Raw genomic sequence first — 6,828 nt, 5'->3', positions numbered from 1 at the left:
TGAAAAGAAACTTGCAAACTTTATTTCTCATTGTATTATTTCATTTGTGAATGCTTTCCACTACATTCCGTTCATTCTTTCCAAGATGGCTAGCTATTTTCGATAAGAACGGAAGAGTTGTAACTAACCATGTATTTCCATTTGGCACACATCGTGTTTTTGTAGTTTGACATCACAAGCAGGACATTCATATTCCGTGGAGAATGGCATATAATGGAGAACTGCATTAAAACAAATTGAAATATTTTGTCATCAATGTCATGATATATGATAATGTTTAAATTAACTTATTTTAATAAAAATCCATGGAATGTAAAATTCTGGCTATATCTTGTGAACATCGACACTTGTGTTTTCAGATTACCTATCTTTATTAGAAACTGTAGTCCACAATTCCTCAATAGGTATAATCTATTTAAGAGATGTGACCAAGTATTAGTAATATCTCACTAAGGGTGAGGGAATGATAAGCATAGTGATTATATTACTGCACTGGAGTATATTACTAATCCAGAGAATGCAAATTTAAAACCGGAGGGAGCTAAAAAAATTATATTCACGTTAAAATAAAATTGGGAAATAAAAGTTGATGTCAGTAAAAGTAACCATGTAAAGACCATCATGTCTTAATCTCTTGGAAAAAACAGTCTTAAAATTCAAAACTGAGATTGAAAGATTTTTGTGAAGCAGGGTTAGGTGGAATTAAGATAGATATCATCCATGATCTAATTGAATGATGGAGAAAATTTGAGTCTACATCTGTTCCTATGTTCCAAGCACAGCATGAATTATTTTAACTGCTACCTAAAGTGGCCATAAATTTAGTTCAGCGATGGACAAAAAGTCCTGGTTGTGACTGCAATGAACTGAATGAAAGAAGTTGGGGAATCTCATTAGAGTCATTGTAGCACAGGAGGAAGAGGCAGGCCCATTTTGCTAACCTACCCCTCAGCTGAATCACTGGCCCTGGTATTTACTGAACCAGGATTTCTAAACTGGGTGGGGAGGACTGCAAACATCAAAAGACCATAACACATTTGAGCAGAATTAGGCCATTTGGGCCATCGCGTCTGTTCCGCCATTTGTTCACGGCTGATAGGTTTCTCATCCCCATTCTCCTGCCTATTCCCCATAACCTCCAATCCCCTTATTAATCAAGAAATCCCCGTATTAATAAAGAACACCAGATTTGTGCAGGGGGTGCTGTTACCTACAGGGCTACAGACTATGTTGATGGGTGTTGTGATGTTCCTTGTATAGTTCCCCAAGATGGCTAACAGACTATGGATTCTCCATCTTTCTGAACCCTCTTTTTAAAGACAAATCTCTTATAGATCGCATTAATCTGAGCCTTGCAGTGATGGTCAGATCTTTCGATCACCACACTAAATCTTTTTGCATCATCAGTGGAGACATAGAAGGTATTATATAACTCAATTGCCTGTGGTCCAGCCATTGTTAAAAATAAAGCAATTTTACGCTGATCACTAGCTGAGTCTAGATCTGAGGCAGATAGGTAAAGTTGAAAGTGCTGCTTGAAATCTATTTTACCAGAAGTCCGGGAGAATGTCAGAGTCTGCAGTTTCTCCATGAGGTCTCGACTTGTCTGGGTGAGCAGTTGTAACAGGTTTGGAAGCAGTCTTGCCGTCGAAGTCTGAGCACATATTGTTTTTTTTTTCTTTTTATATTTGGTCTAATTTTAGCAAAATTACTTTAGAATTACCTGGTACCATGTGATGTTCCTTCATTGATGGCTAAAAGTCGTAGTGTTGACAAAGAACATCAAGCTATGTATTTGAAACAAAGCCAGCTTACTTTACACTACTTCAAATGGTTCGCACACTTCACTAAGTAATAGCTAATAAAACAACAGTATTAAATCTGTGTTACAGAAATCTATAATATCTTTCTAGTACAACTAACACTCTATCTCAACCTCTCATTATCCTTCTTCACAGCCTTCTCCCAGAACACCGAGACGCAGCCATTTATAAGACTACATTGTGGTGCCATCTAGTGTTGAGATACGTGAACATCATCTTGTTAACCCTTTACACTCCTTACATTATACAGATCATTACAGGTGGCACAGTGGTTAGCACTGCTGCCTCACAGCACCAGAGACCCAGATTCAATTTTGACCTTGGGTGACTGTGTGGGGTTTGCACATTCTTCACTTATCTGCGTGTATTTCCTCCAAGTGCTCCAGTTTCCTTCCACAGTCCAAAGATGCTAGGTGGATTGGCGATGCTAAATTGCTCCTAGGTGGGGTTACGGGGATAGGGATTGGGTCGCACCTTTGGTGGGCCATGCTGGCTCGATGGGCCGAATAACCTCCTCCGGCATTGTACGGATTCTATGATTCTAATAACTGGAAGGTGGAATTAGCCAGCAAATAGTTATTTCTCAGAGGCAATTTAGCCTCTCAAGCCTGCTCCACCGTTCAACATGATCCTGGCTGATCTCATTATGGCCTCAACTCCACTGTCCTGCCCATTCTTTGTAACCCTTACCAATTAAAAATTTGTCTAACTCCTCCTTAAGTTTACTCACTGTCTCAGCATGCACTGCACTCTGGGTTAGCGAATTCCTCAGATTCACCACCTTTTGAGAGAAGTTGGGCTTGATCCAACAGCGCCGGAAATTCAGCTCGCCATGGCGTAGTGTGGCCAATAAAAGCCAAGAGACCCCACTCCCGGGATCTACCCGGCTCGCTGCGCCTTGCGAAGTCCAACGTGATCTCGAGAGATGTGATATAAATCCTGCCCATCACTTTTTGGCAAATCTGCATATTAGAGCGAGCCAGCTAGTCTCACTCTAACATGCAGCTTCCCAAGCTACCTGAGGCTTTGAGATTCATCCCCTTCATCTTGTAAATCTCGGGCGAGATTTCCATTCAGCACTGGTCACACAAATGGGGACCAGACGGAACGGCATTAGCTGGGGGGTCTCCCAGGGGATAGTCCTCAGCTGTTTGCCCTTAAGGCAGGGTGGTGCCCTGGCACTGCTGGTGCCACCTGGGCACCCTGGCAGTGCCACCTGGGTGCCAGCCTGGCACTGCTAAGGTGCCTGGGAGGCACTGGCAGCTGGCATAGGCACTGCCAGGGTGCCATACGAGATTAGGCCTGGGGTGCGCCCTACGTGGGTGTTGCCGGGGATGGGGAGGTCAGGACCCTCCCGTTGTGCATACAGGTTGGGGGGAAATCGCTTTGGGGCCTCGACGTTCAGGATGCCATGGCTTCCCGATCTCTTACTACACTGGGGAGTTCTGGCAAGCAGAGCTCCCCACTGTACAAAATGGCGCTGTGCAGCCTCTGTCGCGCATTCCCTGCTCAGGCTCCTTATTCGAAACAAGGCACATGGAATATGCATTTGTTTCTCAGCACTGCAAGCACAGGGAAACAAGCAGCTAAACTTTGGGAGAATCACACCCATAGTTTCTCCTCATCTCGGTTTTAAATTTGCTACCCCTTATCCTGACACCATAGGAGCAGAATTAGGCCATGGCCATTCAATCATGGCTGATATTTTTCTCATCCCCATTCTCCTGCCTTCTCCCCCTGATCCCCTTCTTAATCAAGAACCTATCTATCTTGGTCTTAAAGACACTGTGATTTGGCCTCCACAGCCTTCTGCGGCAAAGAGATCCACAGATTCACCACCCTCTGGCTGAAGAAATTCCTCCTCATCTCGGTTTTAAAGGATCGTCCCTTTAGTGTGAGATTGTGCCCTCTGGTTTTTCCTACAAGTGGAAACTTCCTCTCCATGGCCACTCTGTCCAGGCCTCGCAGTATCCTGTAAATTTGACCTCTCGTTTTAGAATTCCCTAGAAGAGGAAGCATCTGCTCCACATCTACTTGATCCATACCTTATCCAGGCCATATCTTACATACCTCAATTTGATCAAAAAGTTAGTGTGTAAAAGTGCAGAGAGATTGAGGAGGGATTAAAGGGATTTAATCAGAATGTTCGTGATTCTAACAGGATAGTTTCAAATGTTGTGGACCAAACCGAGGTTATATTATAGTGAGTTGTTTGGGTTTTTCACCTTTTTTATTCTTCCAATTAACAAAATTTGTAGAAATAAGAGTGATATAGAACAGATGTAATGTAGCACTGCATTTCTCTGGAACTGTCCAAATGATTTCATTTAAATATAAATTTTGTTTCCTTTTTATTTTGTTCATTCAATTTTCAGGTATTTTCTTTACCACTACAAAGAGAATAAAAATTCTACTTTATGTTGTTGGAAAATCAAAGAAAAAGTTAACACATTGTAAATTACTTACAGGAGGATGTAACAAGAAGGAAGGTAACATTTATAGCATTTCCGGACAGAGATCAGGAGACATTTCTTCACACAGATTGAGATAAGGAGACACTTCTTCACACAAAGAGTGGTGAGCCTGTGGGATTCATTATCACAGGAAGTAGTTGATGCTAAAACTTTGAATACATTCAAGAGGCGGCTGGATATAGCACTTGGGGAGAATGGGATCAAAGGCTATGGGGAGAAAGCAGGATTAGGCTATTGAGCCATGATCGTGATGAATGGCAGAGCAGGCTCGAAGGGCCAAAAGGTCTCCTGCTCCTATCATCTATGTATCTATATATTTATAGGAATTGGGGCTGGTTTAGCACAGGGCTAAATCGCTGGCTTTGAAAGCAAGGCAGGCCAGCAGCACGGTTCAATTCCCATACCAGCCTCCCCGAACAGGCGCCGGAATGTGGCGACTGGGGACTTTTCATCGTAACTTCATTTAAAGCCTACTTGTGACAATAAGCGATTTTCATTTCATTTTTTCATTTCAATTGAGTATAAAGCTATGGATGTGTTTTTGCAACTATACAAGGCATTGGTGAGACCGCACCTGGAGTATTGTGCACAGTTTTGGTCCCCTTATTTCAGGAACAATGTAGAGACATTAGAGGCTGTTCAGAGGAGGTTCACTAGATTAATTCCAGAGTTTAGTGGTTTGTCTTGTGAAGAGAGATTGAGCAGTTTTCAGCTTATACTCTCTAGAATTTAGAACAAGGAGGGGAGCGATTGAGGGGGTGGATGTTTGAGGGTAAATCAACATCTGCCAATTTCGGCGGGAGAACAGCTGGTGAGTCAGTTTCAGTGGGAGCAGTGCGGAAGTGGCTGCTGGGAGGTAAGTCTGTCCTTTAAAAGCACTTGTCTTTGCAGGGGCAGGCCAGTCGATTTCGGCGGGAGAACAGCTGGTGACTCAGTTTCAGTGGGAGCAGTGCGGAAGTGGCTGCTGGGAGGTAAGTCTGTCCTTTAAAAGCACTTGTCTTTGCAGGGGCAGGCCAGTCGATTTCGGCGGGAGAACAGCTGGTGAGTCAGTTTCAGTGGGAGCAGTGCGGAAGTGGCTGCTGGGAGGTAAGTCTGTCCTTTAAAAGCACTTGTCTTTGCAGGGGCAGGCCAGTCGATTTCGGCAGGAGAACAGCTGGTGAGTCAGTTTCAGCGGGAGCAGTGCGGAAGTGGCTGCTGGGAGGTAAGTCTGTCCTTTAAAAGCACTTGTCTTTGCAGGGGCAGGCCAGTCGATTTCGGCGGGAGTGGAACTGGCTGGTTACTCAATTTCAGCAGGAGCTGAGAATTTTTCTTTTTTTAAAATTAGTGTTTTAGGCGGGAACAGGAAGTCGACCCGCTTACGTCTGGGAAGACCCTCACCAATAAATTCTGGTGGAGAGGAAATCCAAGACACTACACGTGTAGTGTCTCCCACGCGCCCTCCTCTAACCTAATAATAAAACCCATTGGTCTGAGGTAAGTACCATATTTTATTATATTATTATTTTTTATAAAAAATTTAATTTAGTTGTTAGCCAGATCTTGGTAGAAAGTTAGAGGAATGGCAGGGAAGGGAGTGCAATGTTCCTCCTGCAGGATGTTTGAGGTGAGGGATGCAGTTAGTGTCCCTGCTGATTTTACCTGCAGGAAGTGCTGCCATCTCTAGCTCCTCCAAGACCGAGTTAGGGAACTGGAGCTGGAGTTGGAAGAACTTCGGATCATTCGGGAGGCAGAAGGGGTCATAGATAGCAGCTTCAGGGAATTAGTTACACCAAAGATTGGAGATAGGTGGGTAACTGTAAGAGGGACTGGAAAAAGCAGTCAGTGCAGGGATCCCCTGCGGTCGTTCCCCTGAGAAACAAGTATACCGCTTTGGATACTTGTGGGGGGGGGGGGGGGGGGGCTTACCAGGGGTAAGCCATGGGGTACGGGCCTCTGGCACGGAGTCTGTCCCTGTTGCTCAGAAGGGAAGGGGGGAGAGGATCATGTTTTCCGGGTCCTTAGGGGGGAGGGGGAGCAGCCCCAAGTCGTGGTCCACATTGGCACTAACGACATAGGTAGGAAAGGGGACAAGGATGTCAGGCAGGCTTTCAGGGAGCTAGGATGGAAGCTCAGAACTAGAACAAACAGAGTTGTTATCTCTGGGTTGTTGCCCATGCCACGTGATAGTGAGATGAGGAATAGGGAGAGAGAGCATTTAAACACGTGGTTACAGGGATGGTGCAGGCGGGAGGGATTCAGATTTCTGGATAACTGGGGCTCTTTCTGGGGAAGGTGGGACCTCTACAGACAGGATGGTCTACATCTGAACCTGAGGGGCACAAATATCCTGGGGGGGGGGAGATTTGTTAGTGCTCTTTGGGGGGGGTTTAAACTAATGCAACAGGGGCATGGGAACCTGGATTGTAGTTTTAGGGTAAGGGAGAATGAGAGTAGAGAGGTCAGGAGCACAGATTTGACGTCGCAGGAGGGGGCCAGTGTTCAGGTCGGTGGTTTGAAGTGTGTCTACTTCAATGCCAGGAGTATACGAAACA

At 44.8% G+C, this 6,828-nt stretch overlaps 1 long non-coding RNA gene across 1 annotated transcript in view; it reads right to left on the bottom strand.

Annotated features, from left to right (window-relative positions):
- The window catches only part of LOC140391599 (uncharacterized), a 30,279-nt gene continuing 23,451 nt past the window's right edge, over positions 1–6,828 (bottom strand). The window contains exon 2 of the long non-coding RNA XR_011935130.1: positions 1–221. This is a non-coding gene — a long non-coding RNA (uncharacterized lncRNA). The remainder of the gene's footprint in view (positions 222–6,828) is intronic.

This window comes from Scyliorhinus torazame, chromosome 15 (assembly GCF_047496885.1).
Source record: "Scyliorhinus torazame isolate Kashiwa2021f chromosome 15, sScyTor2.1, whole genome shotgun sequence".
Taxonomy (NCBI): Eukaryota; Metazoa; Chordata; class Chondrichthyes; order Carcharhiniformes; family Scyliorhinidae; genus Scyliorhinus; species Scyliorhinus torazame.
The sequence above is the reverse complement of the archived record's forward strand: the minus strand, read 5'-3'. Positions and strand labels throughout refer to the sequence as shown.